This window comes from Rhincodon typus, chromosome 4 (assembly GCF_021869965.1).
Source record: "Rhincodon typus isolate 14 chromosome 4, sRhiTyp1.1, whole genome shotgun sequence".
In the NCBI taxonomy this organism is placed as follows: Eukaryota; Metazoa; Chordata; class Chondrichthyes; order Orectolobiformes; family Rhincodontidae; genus Rhincodon; species Rhincodon typus.
In genome coordinates, this window is record NC_063335.1 from 101,559,261 (window position 1) to 101,581,305 (window position 22,045).

Consider the following 22,045-nt stretch of genomic DNA (forward strand, 5'->3'; position numbering starts at 1 on the left):
TTATTTTGTTTATTAATTTTTAACATCCATGTTCAAAACTGCCAAAGCACCATGGAGTACAGAATTGCCATTCCAACATCTAGAATTCTGTCTTACTTTGCAAGTCCAGGGATTGCTGACAGTTCCAGGAAGTAACTTTATAATATCTGTAAAACCTGAGCTAATTTGCCCACTTTGAGGTTTTAAGATAGACTTGCCAGAGGCTATTGAAACAGTTCTTTGGTAACTGTCAATGGAATGTACAATTCAGGTCAGTTTCATAGCAATCTCACTTTATCATGAATTAAAATCATGATAAATCGAAGATGTAACTTTCAGATGTACCACCTGTGAAGGCAAAACAAACAGCATGGTGAAGGGAAAAGAAGATCCTTTTTGTATGTGGTTTCTATGCCTTTATCCAAGCGTTTGTGCATAAGGCAGACTGGTTGAGGAGAAGGTAAGGTCAAGAGCTGTACTAAGGTTTAGGTTTCATTATGACACTGTTTATTACAGATCAAGAATGAAAAATACGATGACCAGACTCTAATCTTACGGCCCCATTATTGATATACGATTCCATTACCCTCAAACTTAATTCTAATTCGCCTACTCCAAAAGCTTCTCTGCGCATTTTCTCTTCCTAATTCATACTATCACTCCCTCCACCTATGTTGTGCCTCTTATGCCCAGGGTGCATCAGCTCTGTGACATTATCGCAAGGTCGGTCCAGGGTTTTAAAATCCTTACATAACAAATAGAACAGATGAAAAAAAGGATAAAATTGCCAATTTTCTGCTTTTCCTTCATTTATCGTCATCTATATCAAAGAAACATTATGTTCTCCATTTGAACTAAGGTTTAGTGCTCAATCATTCATTGATTATAGATATTTCTACCACTGAGCAGCTAAAATGCACCTTGATGCAGGCTATAGATTGGTAGAAAAATCAGTACTGCCTTTTGGACATCAATCAAAGGTGTCAAATGATATCATTTAAGAAGTATTTATGTGTACACTTGCGATGCAAAGGCATACATGGCCATGAGCCAAATGCTGGAAAATGGGAATAGAATAGTTAGATGATTGTTTTTAACCAGCACAGTCTAAATAGGCTGAACAACCTTGTTCTGTATTGTAGAGGTCTAGAACTCTATATCCAAATTACGGTAATAAGCATCAGCATACATCTGCTACGCAGAATCTTGTGGTGGAATGCTAGCATCCCTACCGCTAACCCAGGACATATGGGTTCAAATTCCACCCACTCCAGAATTTTGTCATGACATATCTGAACAGGATGATTAAAAATATCTACTCCTGATAGGTGGCCTAACTCTTGTGCTATAGCTGTCGGTAGAAATACTGTTCAGAAAACATCAAAAGTAGTGACTCCTTTCAAGAAACAAGTTTGAACTGATTCTTGCGCGTGAAACAAAGAGAAGCACATCAATGCAGTGGACTAGAATATATCAATGTGATTAGCTTGTGAGCATTGCCAGGTCACATATTTGCAGATGGTCAGTTACAGAGCAAATCACCTTCTATACAGCTCTTCCATGATTTTTCGTTTTAACAAAACATTTAATCCTCATTTTATTTTCCTCAAACCAGATTGTTTGAGATACCAACTTAATGCCAACCCATTATGAACTGCGGAAATTTTGTACGAGGTGCTTGCTTCAGATTCGTTGCATTGGTGACACTTTGAGAGAAGAAGACTGTGAGAACTGAATTACATCAACACCCAGTGGGCTTTAGGACAACAATTGCAAAGGAAGATTTAAAAATGGGATTAAAATTTTTAAGCTCAGAAAATAAATGTGGTGGGCATCCAATTTTCATGATTTGTATCTGCAAACTTAGCTTTTCCAATTACAGCAGGATAATTTAGTCTTGTCAGTCTGAAAGTGTATCAAGGGAAAAATTTCAATTGGCATAAAGAAGATGAATTTGTGATTTTTATTTAATTTTTAAAGAGCAGTTTTCATCATCTTCTGACAGCAGTACTATGCAGGGTCTTCAAACCTTCAAATGAGCAGGGATGATCTGAAGCAAGCTAAATGCTATTAGGACCCAGTTGCATTGTAATAGCATAACTGAGATTTATAATCTCATTAATTCCCTGTGGGCATGTGTTGAAATTTCACCATGGCAGTTGGTAGGCAATTATTTTTTTTTTAATAACAAGTTTTAATTGAAAGCTTGCTTCAGTGATGATGGTGTCAAGAACATATCATTGATTGTTGTCAAAATCCATCTGGTTCACAACTGCAATTCAGAGAAAGGAATCTGCCATCTGCACTTGTCTGATCTACAAGTGACTCCAGACTCAGAGCAACATGCCTGGATCTTAAATGGCCCAGCAAGTCACTTAATTCTACCAAGCTGCAACAGAAAAATTCAAGAAGTAATGAAAAGAGATGGACCACCCACAATTGACCTTGGCACCTGAAACATAATACAGACCACCCTGCTGATCCTGCAATGTTCTCTTTATAATTATCTGGAGTCAATGTGACAAAACTGGGAGCATTGTCCCATTGACTATCAAATGACAACCTGACATAATCATATTCATAGACCAATACTGAACAATGTCCCAGATTGCTGTACTGAACAGTTCTCTTCATTAGATGAAATTAGACTCTAGCAACAGGTACAAAGTTATAAACCATTGGTATATGATGCTGCTAATTAGAATCAAATCCTTTATTAACTCCACCTTACAAGCAGGCAGACAATAGATAGGTAACAACTGGGAAAATAGGCTATTAGACAGAGGAGAAAAACTGAAAAAACAGTTCAGTCATATTTGTTCCTAGGTTGTATGGGTGAGATTATCCTTATGACTCTTTTCCCAGTTAGCACACTGCTTCAGTTGTCTTTCTCCGGATGTTTCCCAGGGTTAATAAGGGATATAAAATTGCTGGTTCATTTGTAAAAAAACCAATGATTAATTAGGTAAAATCACAGCTTACAAAAATTGTTGCAGGAAAGATAAACTGATTCTCTTCAGTTTTGACTGCAGTGAACAGAGAGACCCCTCCCAATGTGGAGAAAAGCAGAACTCTTCTCTCTCTCTGCCACTTGCTCCCAACTCCAAGCTGTTTAGTTATCTGAGAATGATCCGCACTGTGTTGGCAGGCATTGATAATTGGTCACTAGTCCATAGACCAATCAGCTTCTTGTTGCCAGCAAAACCTGCAACTGTACACTCCCTTCACTCCAAACTGGCTACAACTCAAGCTTCAACTACTGCTTGGTCAAATAGTTGTTCACAGAATGTTGCAGTGAATGTCGGGTTAGTTGCTTTCAAAACATACACTGACCCTTTCAAACACTGGTTTTAAAATAGCTTTCTCATGTCAGTCCACAGTTTCTTACAAAAATCTGTAATAAATAGAGATGGTCTGTACAGTATATGGTAAGGCAACCATAACAGGGTAAAACCAATTCAACCCTTTCCTCATTAATTTACCTGACGGAGACGTGCCTGTCAATGATGTATAGTATGAGTGGAGTGACCAAGGTACTATCCTTATGAATTTGAATCCCCATCTTCTCAAGTAACATATTGCCAATTGAGTTGCCTGGTGGTGCCATCATGCTTGTTGGAATAAAATCAGAGCCAACCTAGTAAGTCAAGTCTGGGAATCCATGAGGCCATCAGTAGCAGAACTGTACTCTATAACATGCAAAAGAGGAGAAAACGTGAGCAAAATGCAAAGACTGACCAAGATTGATGGGAAAGTATGTTGTGAAGAAGACATAAGAGGATTGCAGATGGATATCGATAGTTTGAGTGAGTGGGCAAAAAACCTGTCAAATAGAGTGTACTGCAGGAAAATGTGAAATGGTTCACTTTGTCAGGAAGAATGAAACAACAATGTATTACCTAAACTGAGAACTGCAGAATTCTAAGCTGCAGAGCAATTTCAGTATTCTAGTGCATGAGTCACAGAATTTACTATTCAGATAAAGCACGTAGTCAAGAATACTACTGGGATGCTATCCCATAAGTAATGATCTTATGCACCAGATATACTTTGAGTTTGAGTTTAATTTATTGTTGTCACACGAATTGAGATACAGTGAAAAGTGTTATTTCTTATGCTGTACAAGCAGATTGTACTATATAAAGTAAATTAAGGTAGAAGAACAGAGTGCAGAACACAGTGTTACAGCCATCAAGAAGTTTCAGAGAGAGAGATCAGAGATAATATTTGAGTGATCCATTCAAAAGTCTGATAACAGTGGGGAAGAAGCTGTTCTTGAATCTGTTCATACGTATATTCAAACATTTATATCTTCTGCCCGACGGAAGACGGTGGAAGAGAGGAAAACCAGGGTTGGAAGGGTCCTTGATTATGTTGGTCGCTTTTCTGAGGCAGCAGGAAGTATAGATGGAGTCAATGGATGGAAGGTTGGTACACTGGACAGCATTTACGACTCTCAGTAGTTTCTTGTGGTCTTGGGAAGACCAGTTGCCATACCACATTGTGATGCATCCAAATAGGCTCTTTTTTTTAATGGTGCATCTATAAAAATTGATAAGAATCCTTGTGGGCATGCCAAATTTCCTTAGCCTATTGAGGAAATAGAGATGGTTTCTGCACTTTTTTGACGATTATGTGGATGTGGGTGGACCAGGTCAAATTGTTGGTGATCATCACCCCCAGGACCTTGACGCTTTCGACCATCTCCACCTCAGCACCATTGAGGCAGACAGGGGGGTGTCCTCCACTCCACTTCCTGAAGTTAATGTCCAGCTCCTTCATTTTGCTGATGTTGATGGGGAGATTGTTGTCTTTGTACCATGCCGCTAAGCACCCATTCTCTTTCCTGTACTCTGTCTCATCATTGTTTGAGATCTAACCGACAACCGTGGTGTCATCAGCAAACTTATAAATGAAGGTGGGGCAGAATTAAGCCACACAGTTGTGAGTATACAAGGATTATAGTAGGGGACTGAGTATGCAGCCTTATAGAGCACCGCTGTTGAGGATTATGATATAGGAGTTATTGTCATGTATTCACACTGACTGTGGTCTATGGGTCAGGAAGTCAAGGATCCAATTGCAGAGGGGGAGCTGAGGCTAGGTCTCGGAGTTTGGAAATGAGTTTGTTTGGAATTATGGTGTTGAAGGCAGACCTGTAGTCAATAAGAATGAGCCTTACATAGATATCTATGTTATCCAGATGTTCCAGGGATGAGCGTAGGACCAGGGAGATAATGTCTGCTGTGGACCTGTTGCACTAGTGGGTGAACTGCAAATGATCGAGGCAATGATGAGGCCACATTTCAAATACTGTGTGTAGTTTTGGTCTCCTTATTTAAGGATTACTGCTAATGTTTTGGAGACAGTTAAGAAGTGGTGTTCTAAACTGATACCTCAAATGAGTGAGTTAATTTACGAGGACAGACTGGATGAACTGGGCTTGTTTCCACTGGAGTTTAGAAGATGAGGTTTATTGAAGTCCATAGGATTTTGAATGGTGTTGATAACATGGACATGAAAAGGATATCTTCTGGTTTGGGTGAATCCAGAACTGGGGGCTGGGGGAGGTGGTACTGTTTAAAAATTAGGGTAGAGATGGGTAGAATTTCTTTTTCTCTCAAAGGGTGCTGTGCCTTTGATACTGGCTGCCTCAAAAAGTTTGGAAGTTGGAACAATTAAATATTTTTGAGGCAGAGGTGGATTGATACGCTTGCCTAATAAGACCCTAAATATATCAGGGTAGATGGAAATGTGTAATTTAAAACATAAGGAGATCAGCTACAATCTTATCAAACGACAGAGAAAGTTCAAGGGTTTAATGGTCTACTTCTGCTCCTATTTCATGTGTCTCTCCCTCAAATAACTGACAGACTTTTAAACCACATGTTCCATCTCTAGTCAGTTTTGCTTTATCTACCTGTTCTTTCTTCTTTAGGACCATTATCTTGTTCTGTTCCATATTTTGAGCTCTTTTACCTACAAGGTAACAGTAGGTATTCTCTAAACTATTTCAAATAAGTGCCAGCTCTTCCACTTGTCCTCAGTGCCTCACTTATAAGTTTTTAGCCAATATTCACATTCCTTCCTACTTTTGGAATTATGATAACTCCCACTACTACGCCAAAGATGCAAAAGAAAAATACTACATATGCTGGAAATTTCAGATAAAAATGTTGAAAATACTTAACAGCATCTGCGGAGAGGGAGAGTTAAAGTTTCAGGTCATGATGACCATTCGCTTTTTGTGCTTTCTTCCGTGGTCAGTGACAAAGGTGGATGGACGTCCAGCTATCGTAGCACAGATTCTACATTGAGTTGTGAACAAATGAAGGCCAATGGTTGACTCACCATCCAATTTTACATGCCTTGCTTTGGAGAATATTTCATCTCCATACCGCAAATATCCCTCCAACAACTTGACTGAATTTGGGAAATCTTCGATGATAAGGATTCATGTGTACACAGACCTGTCTTTCCTCATAGTTGAGAATTCTCATCTTATTTGTTTCTCTTTGCAACAAGGAACCAACAGAAATGAGCAATTACAGATTCCAATTAAGTTCATTGAAGTACACTTCCATTAAATCTTTGATGATTGTGAACCTAAGCTTACTCTTTTGACGCACACTATATTAAACTTCATTGCATTTGCCATTGTTTCATTCTATCTTGATACAGAGCACCTTCTCTTAAAGGGACAAATGTAAACAGCTCAACATCAGTCCTCTGATGATCTGGAAAAGACACTGAATTAATTTACAACATTTACAAGATATGCTTCCATGGAAACAGTTCAGCCAGTGGAAGTCCTGTGGCTCAACAAAAAAAAAACAGAAGTTGCTGGAAAAGCTCAGCATGTCTGGCAGCATCTGTGAAGAATAATCAGGGCTGATGTTTCAGGTCCAGTAACCTTCCTCAGAACTGGCTCAGTAGGTACACTTAGGTGCTGCTGAGCCAGAAGCTGGGGACTCAAGTCCTAACACCAGGAGCTGTCATCCACAGAAAAAAAAGGTTTTGTGATAGAGTTCAGACAGGTTGAGAAACAACCTGCTGATCCTTCAAATAATTTTTCACCGTTGCCCAAAGAAAATGTGTGAAGATATGAAACAGGCAAACAAAGCTCAGAAAGTTTGACCCAGATAGAAAAACATAACATCAAAGCCATCAAACAGATCAGGTTCTGTCAGAGTAAATTGATTCAAGATCTATTTGCAGCCTTGATCTAAATACAGAGACACAGGCTGAATGCTAAAGTAGAGGAGATAGTGACTCTTCTTGATAGAACTCCGAATGGTCAAAAGGAATCAAGGGGTAAATATTTCAGTCATTGGAGTCATGTAAAAGCTGATGATTGTTCTTCAAGTTTATTCAATAGAAGATGATCATTATAATCCCAGAACATCGTTGTAGTAGTTCCTCAGACAAGTGTCATGCATCCTTAGCTGCTTTATCAATGAAACTTTCTCCATTATAAGATCCAGGATATATTGTTCACCAATGATTTCACAGCGTTCAGTTTGATTACAATGCATCCAATAATAGGTGTAGGGTGTTTCTGACTGTATGAGAGTTGTTCAGCCTTACTGGTTCCCACTGAACTCACTTATTTACAGTCGAAGCTCTGGGCTTAACCTTTATGAACCTGAAGAATGATGAATAATGCAATCAACACAGCTTTCAGATTTTGAATAATGGGTACGTTTAATACGCATAGTGAATTCCAAAATGACAGAACCAATACCAAACGTTCTTATGACTAATTACAAAACAGTCGTGAAACTCCCAAAAATTATCGAAGATCTGACCAGGAGATGCGGGGCAATTCTCCACATGGTGTTGGGTTGAGTATTCTGCAGGCTCCAGATGAAACGTTCCCGGTCAGTGTCCTCAGGGCCATACCCATTCCTCCGGGTGCATGCCTTCCTTTGGTCGTCATTGCAAAGAGAAACCGGGAGCTATCCCGAGGAGCCGATCTCAAAATTGCCTGTCTTCATGTTTCTTCATTTCTTCCACCATACGACCTGTTCCTTTCTGAGGCTGCTGTAGTTATATTGTTTTCAGAATGCTCTGCACAGATGGCTAAAACAAGGAGAAATTGTCCTGATTAGTCTCCTGGACCGTAAGATTCATTTGAATGTATATTGTTTTCCAATTCTTCATCTAGCTGGTCTTGTAAAAAAATGTAACTCCTAATCTTGAATATTACGTTGTATGTGGACAGGCTTTCCATGGGATAACAAGGTGTAGAGCTGGATGAACACATCAGGTCAAGCAGCATCAGAGGAGCAGGAAAGCTGATGTTTCAGGTCTAGACCCTTCTTCAGACCCTTCAGCCTTCCCACGGGCTCTGTCATCTGCTTGGTTATATCAACTGATGGATATCATTGTCTCCCGAGCCAATTTGGAGCTGGTGATGAGGTCATTCGTGTCTCTGTTGAGTGCGGTTGGTTTTAGTTTAGTATTTGAAAAGGTTTGTCCTTTCTGGGGCTAACAGCCTGTGCTTTAAACAGAGTCCCTTTTCCCAAAACTGGGATATTCCCTGATGGTAAACTTTGGATCAAAAGATCACCCTTCATAGGATAGTCCATGCTCGATTAATAAGACATCCAATGCACAAGTGTTAACACAATGTCAATAAGACATTGGAGCGAACATAGACTATCCAGCTCAGCAAGTCAGCTCCACCATTCAACCAAGTTGTGCACTGTTAATTAACAGGCTTCATACCATTTCTTGATCCTCAGTATAAGCATGTTATCCAGTGTCCATCATATACCATGGATATCTTGGGAGACTGGGCAGAGTTGATTACCATTGCACAAAATTTAAAACAGAGAAGCAAAATCAACACCCTGAATACCACAGCAGGTAAGAGGTCAGGTACAATGAGACAACTATATCATTTTTATCCCTTCTCAGTCTCTCCATTGCCTCCAAAATAGAAGTACTGAATGTGTAGAAGTATTCTTCATTCACCTGGATTCATATTCATCGCAGGAGCATTAGAGTTGCAAACCTTCCAGTTGACCAGTGTTTCTCATTCGCAGATGAAATGTAAACTACATGGAGTCTACAATCAACTTTTTGCTGCAATTTCAGGCACGAAACAGCAAACTGCAGCAGTACGACAACAGCTCACGATATGAGATATGTCTAAAATGTGTCATATTAAGGTATGTATGATTGCTGCAAATATTTTTAGGGTGTTTAACCAATACACATGTTCAGCTGAAGCCAGTCTGGAGTTTTTAATCTTGTATAGCAAGTCTTGTACCATAACTAGAATAACTCCCAAGCTTGATTTGAGTTAGACTACTTTCTGAAGAGTAGCTCACACAGATTCATTCCAATTGCAGGTCAAGTCCTGATATCAGATGCAAGCTGCATTTACTCTCTAACTGCAGCCTTCATGCAGAGCCAAACTGCTTTGCTCCTCTGCTACAGATGGACTGTGAATGCATCCTTAAAGTTTTCAAACTGATGAGTTAGGGATTTTAATTGAATTCTTAACAGCTCCTTATAATTGCAGCTTTAAATCTAACGCAACTCCAATCGTAAATGCTGAATCCATATAAAATCCATGACAAGTGAATTCCAGTAAGCCATTATGGTTCTATCTCAGACAGCTTAAAATTAAAACAATTTTTCAAAGAAACCTTTATCAAATGCTTGGTCCTCATGAACCGGTGCTGTTGACAAAACATTAAAAATATCAACTGAGTGTGCGGATTTTGCTGTTCGGCTGTGTCTCCAGTTAACAGCTTTCCAAAGCTTTCGTCATTTTCTTTCCAGTCATTGATAGGAAGTTTAGTATTGTGCTATATTCAATTAACTGCTCATTGGTCTTGCAGTTAACCAGAAAACTCTGAGCATGCACTATTAAATTCTAATTCACTTAAGATTTGTCTTTCCACATCTGCCTTTTTCTCATTCATTTTTTCCATTGTCCTCAATATTCACTCAATATTTTCATGCTAGGCCTATAGAGATTAAAGAGTAACTGCGAACCAAGTCGCAGCAACAATCCACAAACTTTTCATGTAAGTTTATTTTTAGTTATTCATTTTGTGGGATGTGGGCTCGCTGGCTGGCCAACATTTATTGCCTGTCCCTAGGTGCCCTTGAGAATGCTCTGTTGAGCTGTCTTCTTGAACTGTTGCAGTCCACCTGCTGTTGGTTGATCCACAATGCTATTAGGGAGGGAATTCCAGGATTTTGAAACAACGATAATGAAGGAATGGTCATATATTTCCAAGTCATAATGGTGAATGGCTTGGAGAGGAACTTGAAGGTGGTGGTGTTCCCATTTATCTGTTCCCCTTGTCCTTCTAGATGGAAGTGGTCATGGGTTTGGAAGATGCTGTCTGAGGATCTTTGGTGAGTTTCTGCACTGCATCTTGCAGATAGTACACACTGCTGCTGCTGAGCGTCAGTGGTGGAGGGAGTGGATGCTTGTGGATGCAGTTGTTGGGGCTGCACTCATCTAGACAAGTAGGGAGTATTCCATCACACTCCTGACTTGTGCCTTGTAGATGTTGGACAGGCTTTCGGGAGTCAGGAGGTGAGTTACTTGCCTCAGTATTCCTGGCTTCTGACCTGTCTCTATAGCCTCTGCATTTATTTAGTCAGTCCAGTTGAGTTTCCGATCAATGATAACTCCCAGGGTGCTGTTAATGGGGAATTCAGTGATATAACACCATTGAATTTCAAGGGGCTGTGGTTAGATTGTCTCTTATTGGTGATGGTCATAGCCTGGCATTTGTGAGGCATGAATGTTATGTGCCACTTGTCAGCCCCAACCTGATATTGTTGCATTTGGACACAGACTGTATCAGTATCTGAGGTGTTGTGAATGGTGCTGAACATTGTGCAATCATTGGCGAACACCCCGACTTCTGACCTTATGATAAAGGGACAACCATTGCTAAAGATGTTTGGGTCTAGGACACTATCCTGAGGAATTCCTGCAGAGATGACCTGGAGCTGAGATGACTGATCTCCAACAAACATGACCATCTTCCTGTGTGTCAGGTATGACTCCAACTACTGGAGAATTTGCCCCGGATACCTATTGATTACAGTTTTGCTGGGGCACCTTGATACCACACTTGGTCGAATGCAGTCTTGATGTCAAGGGCTGTCACTCTCACCTCACCTCTGGAATTCAGCTCTTTTGTCCATGTTTAAACCACAGCTGTAATGAAATCAGGAACTGAGTGGCCCTGATGGGCATCACTGAGCAGGTTATTGCTGAGCAGGTGCTGTTTGATAGCACTGTTGATCTCACCTTCCATCACTTTACTGATGATTGAGAGTAGACTGATGGGCCTGTAATTGGCCGTGTTGAATTTGTCCTGATTTTTATGTACAGGACATACTTGGGCAATTTTCCACATTGTCGGGTAGATGCCAGTGTTGTAACTGAAGTGGAACAGCTTGGCTCAGGGAACAGCAAGTTGTGGAGCACAAGTCTTCAGTACTATTGCTGGAATGTTGTCAGGGCCCATAGCCTTTGCAGTATGCAGTGCTTCCAATCGTTTCTTGATATCATGTGGAGTCATTCAAATTGGCTGAAGACCGGTATCTGTAATGCTGGGGACCAGTGGAGGAGGCCAAGATGGATTATCCGCTCAGCACTTCTGCCTGAAGATTGCTGCAAAAGCTTCAGCCTTATCTTTTGCACTGATGTGCTGGGCTCTTCCATCATTGAGGATGGGGATATTTGTGGAGCCTTCTCTTCCAGTGAGTTGTTTAATTGTCTGCCACCATTCACAACTGTTGTGACAGGACTGCAGAGCTTAGATCTGATCCATTGGTTGTGGGATCACTTAGCTTTATTACTTGCTGCTTATGTTGTTTGGGATGCAAGTAGTCCCGTTTGGTGGCTTCACTAGATTGACACCTCATCTTCAGGTATGCCTGGTGCTGCTCCTGGCATGCCGTCCTGTATTCTCCATTGAACAAGGGTTGATCCCCTGGCTTGATGGTAATGGTTGTGTGGGGGATATGCTGGGCCATGAGGTTACAGATTGTGCTGGAGAACAATTCTGCTGCTGTTGATGACCCATTGCGCCTCATAGATGCCCAGCCTTGAGTTGCTAGATCTGTTCAAGGTCTGACCCATTTAGCACGGTGATAGTGCCACACAACACGATGAAGGTTGTTCTCAATGTGAAGGCGGGGCTTTGTCTCCACAAGGACTGTGGGGTGTTTGCTCTTACCGATACTGTTATGGGCAGATGCATCTGCAGCTGGCAGATTGGTAAGGAAAAGGTCAAGTATGTTTTGCCCTCTCATTGGTTCCCTCACCACCTGCCGCAGATCCAGTCTAGCAGCTATGTCCTTTAGGACCCAACCAGCTCAATTAGTTGTACTGCTGCTGTCATCTAAAGTCATCTAAAATCTATAATTCTGCATCAATCATTTTCAAAGCTTTCTGATGGCATCTTTGGTTGTGTTAGTGAACATTTCAAACATAAAATTTTGCTTTTCTTTAACCCAAACTGAAGCAGTTATTTGATTCTCCTGATGTGGAGGTGCCGGTGTTGGACTGGGGTGTACAAAGTCCGAAGTCACGCAACACCAGGTTATAGTCCTACAGGGTTATTTGAAATCACAAACTTTTGGAGCATAGCCCCTTCATCAGGTGAAGTCACTTCACATGACAAACGGGCTATGCTCCGAAAGCTTACGATTTCAAATAAACCTGTTGGACTATAACCTGGTGTTGCGTGACTTCGGACTTTGATTCTCCTGCATAGTATATGATTACAGATAAACATACTTAAAAATGTATTTATAATTGTATCTTTCAAGATCACAGGACACCTCACAGCGCTTTACAACGAATTAAGCACTTTTTCAAAGTGTCGTAATGCAACAGGTAATTTGCGCACAAGATTCCACAAACTATATAATGTGATAATAACCAGCAAATCAGTTTTAGTGGTACTAACTAAAAGATAAATATTGGCCAGGATACCGGGAAGAAATCCTCTGCGCTCCTTTGTTCTTTCTTTCTGTCTTTCTAGCCCAACTATTACCTCAACCCGTGAAAGCTTACACACATTTCCTGTTTCTTCAAACACTTAGTTTCACACTCCTTATTGTTATTGTGATGTTAGCAGGGTGGAAACAGCTATATATTCAGCCAGAGATATTACCATTAGAACTGCTTGAGATAGTAAACATGGATTCTTTATTTATTATTCTGTTCCCAATAGAGCCCTTGTGCTGTTTCTATGATTGTCTCAAATGGATAAAATGCACAATTCCATTTTCAATACATTACCATTGTTTTTAACTTCCTTCCTGTTCCCCACGTCTCAAATATCTCTCATCTTCCTGCCTTTGCAACTTCGTCCAGATCCATCACCCTCCAAATACCATGCACTTTTTAGCTCATCATCTGTTTCGGTACACTCAGTTATCTTACCCCTAATATAAACCCGTCACTTAGTATTTTTTCTTTGCAATAAGGTGATTGTAATTGGACATAAGTCTCATCATTATGATATTCTGTCCTTCCAAGTTGAAAAATGTGATTTATTACTTATGCTGTATTGCAAAATTATCAAAATGAAATACTTTCTTTTCTTTATAAAAATATCAACAGCAAATTTAACTCCAGATTTATTAAATCATTTTGTACAGCAACATTAATCTGCATTATTGCTACACAGATCAACAAATAATCAATCTCTTTGACCTGAAGTTCAAATGTTTATCCTCAGCAGACATCTAGAGGGCTTCCTAAGTAGAGGGAGGAAAAGTAACGGGATTGCAACAATAATCCTCAGGTATTTTAATGCATCCAGTTCAAGGCTGTAGCTTGTGACTGAGGCAATGGAACAACTTTATCCACTAGTGATCTCCGAGAACTTATGTACACATTACTCGTAAAGCAATCAATTTCTGCCAAAGCTGAAACTCAAAGATAACAAGCTAGTGAGTGAAATGGAAGTTTAAAAGCTGACAATTTCTCTGCTCTTGATAAATGCTCATTAATGCCTCACAACCTCAATAATAATGAATGCCTCTGCATCATGTAACATAGAAGTGCAAAGAATGATGTTTCATTTTAAAAAGTAATCTTTGCAGATCTGATTTTTAAAGGAGATTTGGAATGGTGGGATTTAATTTACCCACTATGAGGGCTCACTTATGCCCATAATAAGAAGGACTTATTACTGCACACAATCTACTGCAGGTAATAATCAGAATGTGGGAGTCACCAACAATGTCAGTGTTTATTACCCATGGCTCATTCCTATTGCTAATATAATGCTAATTGTGATAGGTCTTCCTGTCAAACAACTTGCAGTATGGTCAGTACTCCTGCGACTTTGTTAATAGAGGAATTCTAAGATTTTAACCCTGTGATAAGGCAAGAATGCTGCTATGAATCAAATTCAGGTGCATGACTTTGAAGGGAACCTAAAGGTGATAGTATTTCTACACACTGGGTGGTTAAAGTGCTGTCACAGTAAGCTAAGCTAGTTTTTCCTAAGAACTCTTCTTTCAATAAAACCTCCCTTTCTTTTCTTATAGGAGTCCAAGAGATTAGACAGACACAACTACCAATAGCCAGGACCACACTACATCACGACTAGTCACTCACCCACTCCACATACTTCAAACAACATGCAGATTCCCAAAACCTGATGAAAGTCTATATCTGGCTGATGACCCATTTCTTCTGTGTTTAAAGCACTGCTGACTGTCTACCCTTCTCCCACATCAAACCTGGTGAGAGATTGATAGCACTAAATGTCACTGGAATATAATTTGACATGTATATACTTGCTACTGTTGAACCCGAACTGTCCTCAAAATGTTCTAAGAAACCAGTCAGCTATATTCAACCACTGGATGGGCAGACCAACAAATTAGGGGTTGCTGGGAGTAGACAATAAATGTCAACTAAGCCAGCAACATCACTTGCTATTTTTTTTAAATGGAGGGAGGAAATTGGAATACAGAAGGGAGGATCACAGTGATAGAGGAATAAGGAAGAGTGGAGGCTGCATATTATCATTGGGGAATACTATTGAAATAATTTGGTCCAGTGGAGAGGGAGAATGAGCAATTGAACTGAATTTGGGATAAGGTAATGCTAAGACTGGGCATAGAAATCTGGATGGAAGTGGGACTGGGGGAAGAGCAGGAATATTGAGGGAGAATGCTATCTACAATTACAGAGTTAAAGTATGCTCTAGAGAGGGGAAGGAGAGGTTGGATGACTTAATAAAAAAAAAGATTTGCAACTACCATCTTTTTCTGAATCAGTTTTGGGCATAAATAGCTGAAATCCCACATCTGTTGGGATATGTTCCTCCATAGTGCAAACATGCCCAACTGAGAGAATCAAAACAGTAACTGAAAGATACTGCTTTCAGCATGCTGGGTTAAAGGTTTTGCACTGAAGGGAAGCACTAACTGTGGAATATGGGTAGATAAACTCTTACAATTCTAAGCACTGACATCCCAACCATGTTCTGTCAATTGTTAACCTTTGCCAAGAGGAGACTATAAGTATCACTAGCAGTGGGGTAGTGGAGGGGTCAGAATATTCCACAATCAGCCAGGTAGCAGTATTCATAGACCTGTGAGCATGAAACTTAAGGATGAAACTGCATGTACATTTGAAGGATGTAAGGCTGTATCAGAGGAGATAATGAAGGTGACCAATTCAGTATGTGTGGAATGTACAAATACCTTGAATATAGTAACGTCAGGAAGGTAATAAAAAATCATGGGTCATGAGGGTGATTGACAGCATGGTAGTTGTAAGGGCAGGCTTTGACATGAACAGCCTGATAAGCGCCCAAAAGGACTATAAAAAGATCTTGTCTAATTCCTGATATTTGTTCACAGATCAGTGCTTCCATGCCAGATGTTTGACCAACTTAAGTTAGCAGCTGTACTATCTTTACTGAGAAGAGAGATAAGAAAGAGAAGGAGGAACAGAAGAGGTAAACAGTGCCAGAAGAGCCAGAGATAAGAAGCTCAGGAGGGTTGGGGGTGTGCAGGTGTGGATGAGCCAGCATTGCCTGAAGTGGGGAAACAGGATGTCAGCAATGGTAAGCAGTCTACCAAGAAAGGCTGTACAGAGGCACTGCAGATAAGTGAAAAGTAGTGCTAGAGACATATTTACATGGGTAGGGATGCCATCACCTATATTTGTCACCTCCTACAGGCAGGTTGGCAGCTGTACGGCTTGAGAGGAAGAGCTATGCCTGTGGTGCTGATGATTATAGTAACATTCAATTTCCTCAACACTGGCTGCTATCAAACCTCAATTGTACACTTATGTTGCGTGCTCCAATTGGAAACCCACAAAGTGCTCTCATGAATCCATTGATGCCCTACTGTGGGAAATTGATACTGTTTGTGTCCAGTTCAACACAAACTCAGATAACCCAAGTAGCAATTGGATTTACATCCGTCACCGAGGTCCCTTAGCTGCAAGGGACATTTGACTGATTGCATGTGGCACTCAAAGCTCCATGGCATCATTCAGCCAGATTCCTGAACATGAAGGGATTATAAACCCTCAATATACAGCATTGTGACATCAGGCAGCAATTCCTGCAAGTGTATATCTGTTATCCAGGGAGCGATCGTGAAGTTTTTGTTTTGCAAACAGATTGCATGGGTGTTGCATCCTGCATGGCTAATTGTTGGTGACAAGACATGGTGAATGACACCAGTGTAAAACTATCAGACTGATGCCAAGCAGCATTATAACGCTACCCATGCAACCACTGGGGCCATTATTAAACCAACAGCTGGTCTTCTGAAGATGTGCTTCCATTGACTAGACCACTTAGGAGGAGGACTCCAGTAGTCATCGTACAGGTCTCCAGAGTCGTGATTGTTTGTTACACCCAGCATGATCTAGTTCAATGACAGGCTAAAAACTTAGCAGAGGAAGTGATTGGCCAGCCCGCAACTCCTCAAGCAAGAGATGCTGATGAAGCCAATGCTGATGCTGTATTAACATACCTATAAATTCGGAACAATGAACCAATCATGGACACAGACATTCCTGGCTTTGAGGGAAAGCTTGGGGCTTGTAACTTTAAAACAGTAATCTGCTTTGCTTGACACAAATTCTAAGTGCATTTGATCCCTTTGGACCAATAACCTCCTGTTCAGTTTTCTCACCAGAGCATCAGTATAGAGTCCTACAGGATTACATCCAATTGAGATTATTTAACTCAAACATATGTGTGCAAAGGGCATTCAGTTATCACTGTTACGTAGAAGGTCTAAACTGTATAAACTGACCTTGAAACCCCAACTACCACTCTCACTTTCCAGTGAATTAGGTTCCTCCAAAACAACAGCAATGGAATCTAGTGTGATCATTGTTCCTCAAGATAGTCACAGAATTACAGAATAGTTATGGCACAGGAGGAGGCCATTCAGCTCATCGTGCCTGCAAAAGGTCTTCAAATAAGCATCATTACCTAGTATCAATCTCCTGCTTTTCCCCCATATCACACTGTTTCCATCCAAATAATCATCCAATAGCCTGTTGAGGACTGTGAAGTAGTTAACAAGGACACAAGCCTTAATACTTTGAAAGCGACCACAGGACTGTTGCACTAAATGCTGCATTTGTGTTAACTTTAATTTTGTATAGAAGGTTAACCCCTTAGCATCCATTATAACTTCAGTGCTCTTCAATCTTTCCTTTCCTACCATTACATCTTGGTGCCACCTTGGTGCAACAGCTGAGCTTGAGGAAGCCTTGTTTTACCACCAAGCCTCAGGAGACACAAGATTGGATCATACGGGATTAGGGATAATTTATTAGCTTAGATAGGTGACTGGCTGATGGACAGAAGACAAAGAGTCAGGATATTTATTTTTCTGGATGGCAAAAAAAAATAACTAGTAGGGTGTCATAGGGTTCGGTCCTTGGGCCCCAGCTATTTACAATCTACATTAACAACTTGGATACAGAGATAGAAAGCTCTATAGCCAAATTTGCTGACAACACAAAAATACATGGGATGGTAAATTGCGATCAGGAAATAAGAACCTTTCGAATGCGTATAGACAGGTTAGAAGGGTGGACCAAAATGTGGCAGATGGAGTTTAACGTGGATAAGTGTGAGGTTGTGCATTGTGGTTGGAAAAATGGGAAGGCGACCTATTATCAAAATGAGGGGTGCTCCGGTGCAGAGGGATCTGGGTGTCCTTGTTCATGAGTCACAGAAAACTAGCATGCAGGTACAGCAGATAATAAAGAAAGTGAATGGAATGTTGGAGTTTATAGCTAAAAGAATAGAATATAAAGGTAAGTAAGTATTGTTGCAAATATATAAGGCATCGATGAGACCGCACCTGCAGTATTGTGCACAGTCTTGGTCCCCTTATTTGAGGAGAGATGTAATGGTTTCGGAGGCAGTTCAGAGGAGGTTCACTAAATTGATCCCAGAGATGAAGGGTTTGTCGTATGAAGAGACATTGAATAGTTTAGGCCCATACTGTCTGGAATTTAGAAGAATGAGGGGAGATCAAATTGAGGTATTCAAGATGATAAAAGGTATAGATAAAATAAATATGGAGTGGATGCTTCCTCTTATGGGGCATTCTGGGACGAGAGGTCATAGTCATAGGTAAGAGGTAGAAAATTTAAAACAGAATTGAGGAGAAACTACTTCTCCCAAAGGGTTGTGAATCCGTAGAATTTGCTGCCCCAAAGTGCGGAGGAAGCTGGGACAGTGAGTAAATTTAACGAGGAGTTAGACAGATTTTTAATTGGTAACGGGTTGAAGGGGTATGGGGAGATGGCAGAAAAATGGGAGTGAGGAGCATATCAGCCATGGTTGAATGGCAGAGCAGATTTTGATGGGCCAAATGGCCTAATTCTGCCCCTATATCTGATGAGCTTATGAACAAGCAGGCAACCTTAGACGGTCTGGGGCCTAGACGATTCCAACCTGCTGTGGTTCTCCTACACAGATGCAATCTGCTCGGCCTGGCCTAATGTAGATATTTGGGTCCCTGGCAGAGGGAAGGTAATAAGGTAGGGCACATGTGGAGTATCCTGAGATGAGAATTTCTGGGTGCTTGTATACTATTCTTCCTAATTGATGAACAATGGCAGCTTCTGTGTTCTGGGTTGGGGCACCTAGAGGATTATTAAGGTATATCACGCTTCTCTCACTGAGCCAGTGGATCGATGCATACATGACTTGTGTGATAGAGTGAAAGCACCTATGTATATCCGGCAGATACTGATTATTTTGTTGGACATGACACTCCTCAGCACTGCTACCTAGTCCAAGAAGGTAGGAATGCATTGACATGCCAGAGCTATCAGACAAAACTTGGTCAGGCTCGTCGTCCTTTGTTCTGGTCTGCCACAATCTATGGACCCACTGCCTGATGTTTCGCTGCTTGACTATGCATCTTTGTTGTGATATAAATAACAGGTTCATGTGCATACTCTTAATGTTACATGCTATAAGCTTGGATTACTGAGGTTGAGCTAGTAACCGATGGGTTTTTCTGTGTCTGAAATTAATAACTCATTTAGAAGTATTTTGGCAAACACAGCGATTCCTTTAAAAAGGAGTTTTTTTGAAGCTTGGCTGTGGAATGATTTGGTATCGATGCCTCAATAAATTTTTATAAACTTTATTTATTATGTGGGGTAGCAATCAATCTATTGATGCCTCAAAGATTTTTAGAGAGCTCTGGAATTCTATTTTTAATTTTACGGACCCAACCTTAGGCTGAGTGGGAGAAATGTTTAGTTTCATTTTTAACTTTGCATAATGTTTAAATCCTCTGAAGACCTTGGAACAGGATGGCTGCATAGAGCAGTACTCCTGGGAAGAGAAAGATATGCTGAGCTAGATTCTTAGAACGAAGAGTTAGTTTTAGTTCTAGACCTGAGAAAATCCCCAAAGAGGTTATTTAAACTCAGTGTGATGCACGTCAAATGTATGATAGCTCCAGGTAGAAGTTATTACAGTTCTAGTTTAAAATTTGAAGTCCCAAGTGACTTAAACCTACCAAGGTGTAATATACAGGGAAACTGATGTAAATATAATAGGAACAGCGTTTTGAAAACTGTACGAGGGGTGTTTTGGATACAATACAAAAACCGTTTTGTTTCTTTTCAGTTTGTAAAGAAATGCTTTATGATTAATTGGATCGTATGTTTAACATGCATTTAAAATCTTTGAATATGTATTATAAGTAGTCAGTTTGGATTATTCTATTTTATTCACATTCCTTCTTTAATAAACTTTGATTTTGTTGTTAAAGCATATTCTACAGCAATATGTGCTTATCTTTCAGTGAGTAGCCACTTTGTCAAAACCAAAATAAGGCCTGATCTATCAAGCCAAGTCCCTGCCAAGTTGTTTGTCCAGCAATAACATCTGTTCGGATTTCAGCACAGTCAGCTCATTAGTGACCAGGTCCAGAGGTTCATCATCTCAACAGGGACCAGTTCTTCACCAATTGCTTGTATGTCAGAGACCTTGAATGTTTCTTCCTCATCTAGTTGCTGTCTCGCGTTGCACTGTGCTCACCAGCACGTGGCCCCAAGCATGCTCTGGTAACTGCGGCAACACACCAAAGTACCTCATGGAAACTTATTGCATAAATCTGGGTCAGAGATAGAAATGCCATCTCGCAAATGTAACAGAATACATTGTTTTTCTTAGTAATGATAGAGTAACTAATTTAGTGAGCAACTATTATGAATGCATTCAGAGACCGTTCAATTAAGAAGCATTGCTCCCTGGATTTTCAACTGTTACACCAACACTACAAATGACACAATTCCCCAGTTGCTAAGCCTGCAAACAAAACTGAAAACAGATCAGCCCTTTCTCCTGAAATTAATAAACCAGAAAATTTAAGGCAGCACAACTTAATTCATTTTAAGTCAGGAAAATATACCCTGAACTTTTTCCTACCCAGAAGCATCTGAAGCAGGTTTTTATCTGAAATATAGTTTTAATTTTAATTCCTTAGATTGCTTTTTCCATTGAATCCAGACAATCAACCGGGGTGTTAAAATGAAACTGGGGTAAACTCAAATAGCCCAATCCTGATCTTGTCAACTTTACACTTGACAGGTTCATGAAGCCATAGAATAGAAGTAGCACTTCATAGAGAAGGAGGCCATTTGGTCCATTATTCCCATGCCAGGTCTCTGAAAGACATATTCATTTTGACCTAATTCTTTCTTCATAGCCCTGCACATGTTCGCTTTCCACGTATTTATACCAAACTCTTTTGAAAGTTGCTAATGAATCTGCTTTGGCCATCTCTGTAAAACCATGCATTGAAAATCATAACCAATTCTAATTCTAATAAGCCAATTCTAAGGCACATGATAAAATAACACGCAATTTCTTGTGTGAGGTGTGTCAGCAGTGTACTGGTTACAACAATAGCACACAAGCTGCTCACTGCACACTGCTGTATTCAAAATGATGGATGGAGAAATGGAATGTGGGTTGCCCTATGACTTTGTAAATTTATTATAAAGGTTTCAGTTACCAGAAGTCGAGTTACATTGTTGAATTATGCTTTGACATCGCTTCCAAATAACAGTAACGATGATACCACTCCAAGTCAGTGCCCAAATGAACATCGACCGCAAACTTTCCATGTATTTTCAGCTTAATTCACAGACTTTAATGAAATGATATTTCCTGATAGTTGCACCTTAGTCCATTTACTTGAAGATATGATAAAAAGTATATTATCCTATATTAGTAGGTCAGAATTTCTTTCCTTTTTAATTCTTATATGGGATGTGTGTGTTGCTTGCAAGGCCAGCATTGCATGCCCTGAATGGATTGACTCTTTAGATCATTCCAGAGGATAGTTAAGAGTCAACTGCATCACTATTGGTGTGGAGTCATATTTAGGCCAGACTGAGCAAAGATTTCCCTCTCTAAATAGCATCAATGAACCAGATTGTTCCAAAACCAATCAACAACGGTCAGCATTAGCTAGTTTTTTATTTGGGATTTTTCCCAAATACAGATTTCACCAGCTGCTCTGGTGAGATTTGAAT

General features: G+C 40.2%; 1 protein-coding gene across 1 annotated transcript in view; it reads right to left on the reverse strand.

Moving 5' to 3' along the window:
- Positions 1–22,045, reverse strand: part of adgrb1a (adhesion G protein-coupled receptor B1a) — a 618,149-nt gene that overhangs the window by 585,452 nt on the left and 10,652 nt on the right. The window lies entirely within an intron of this gene.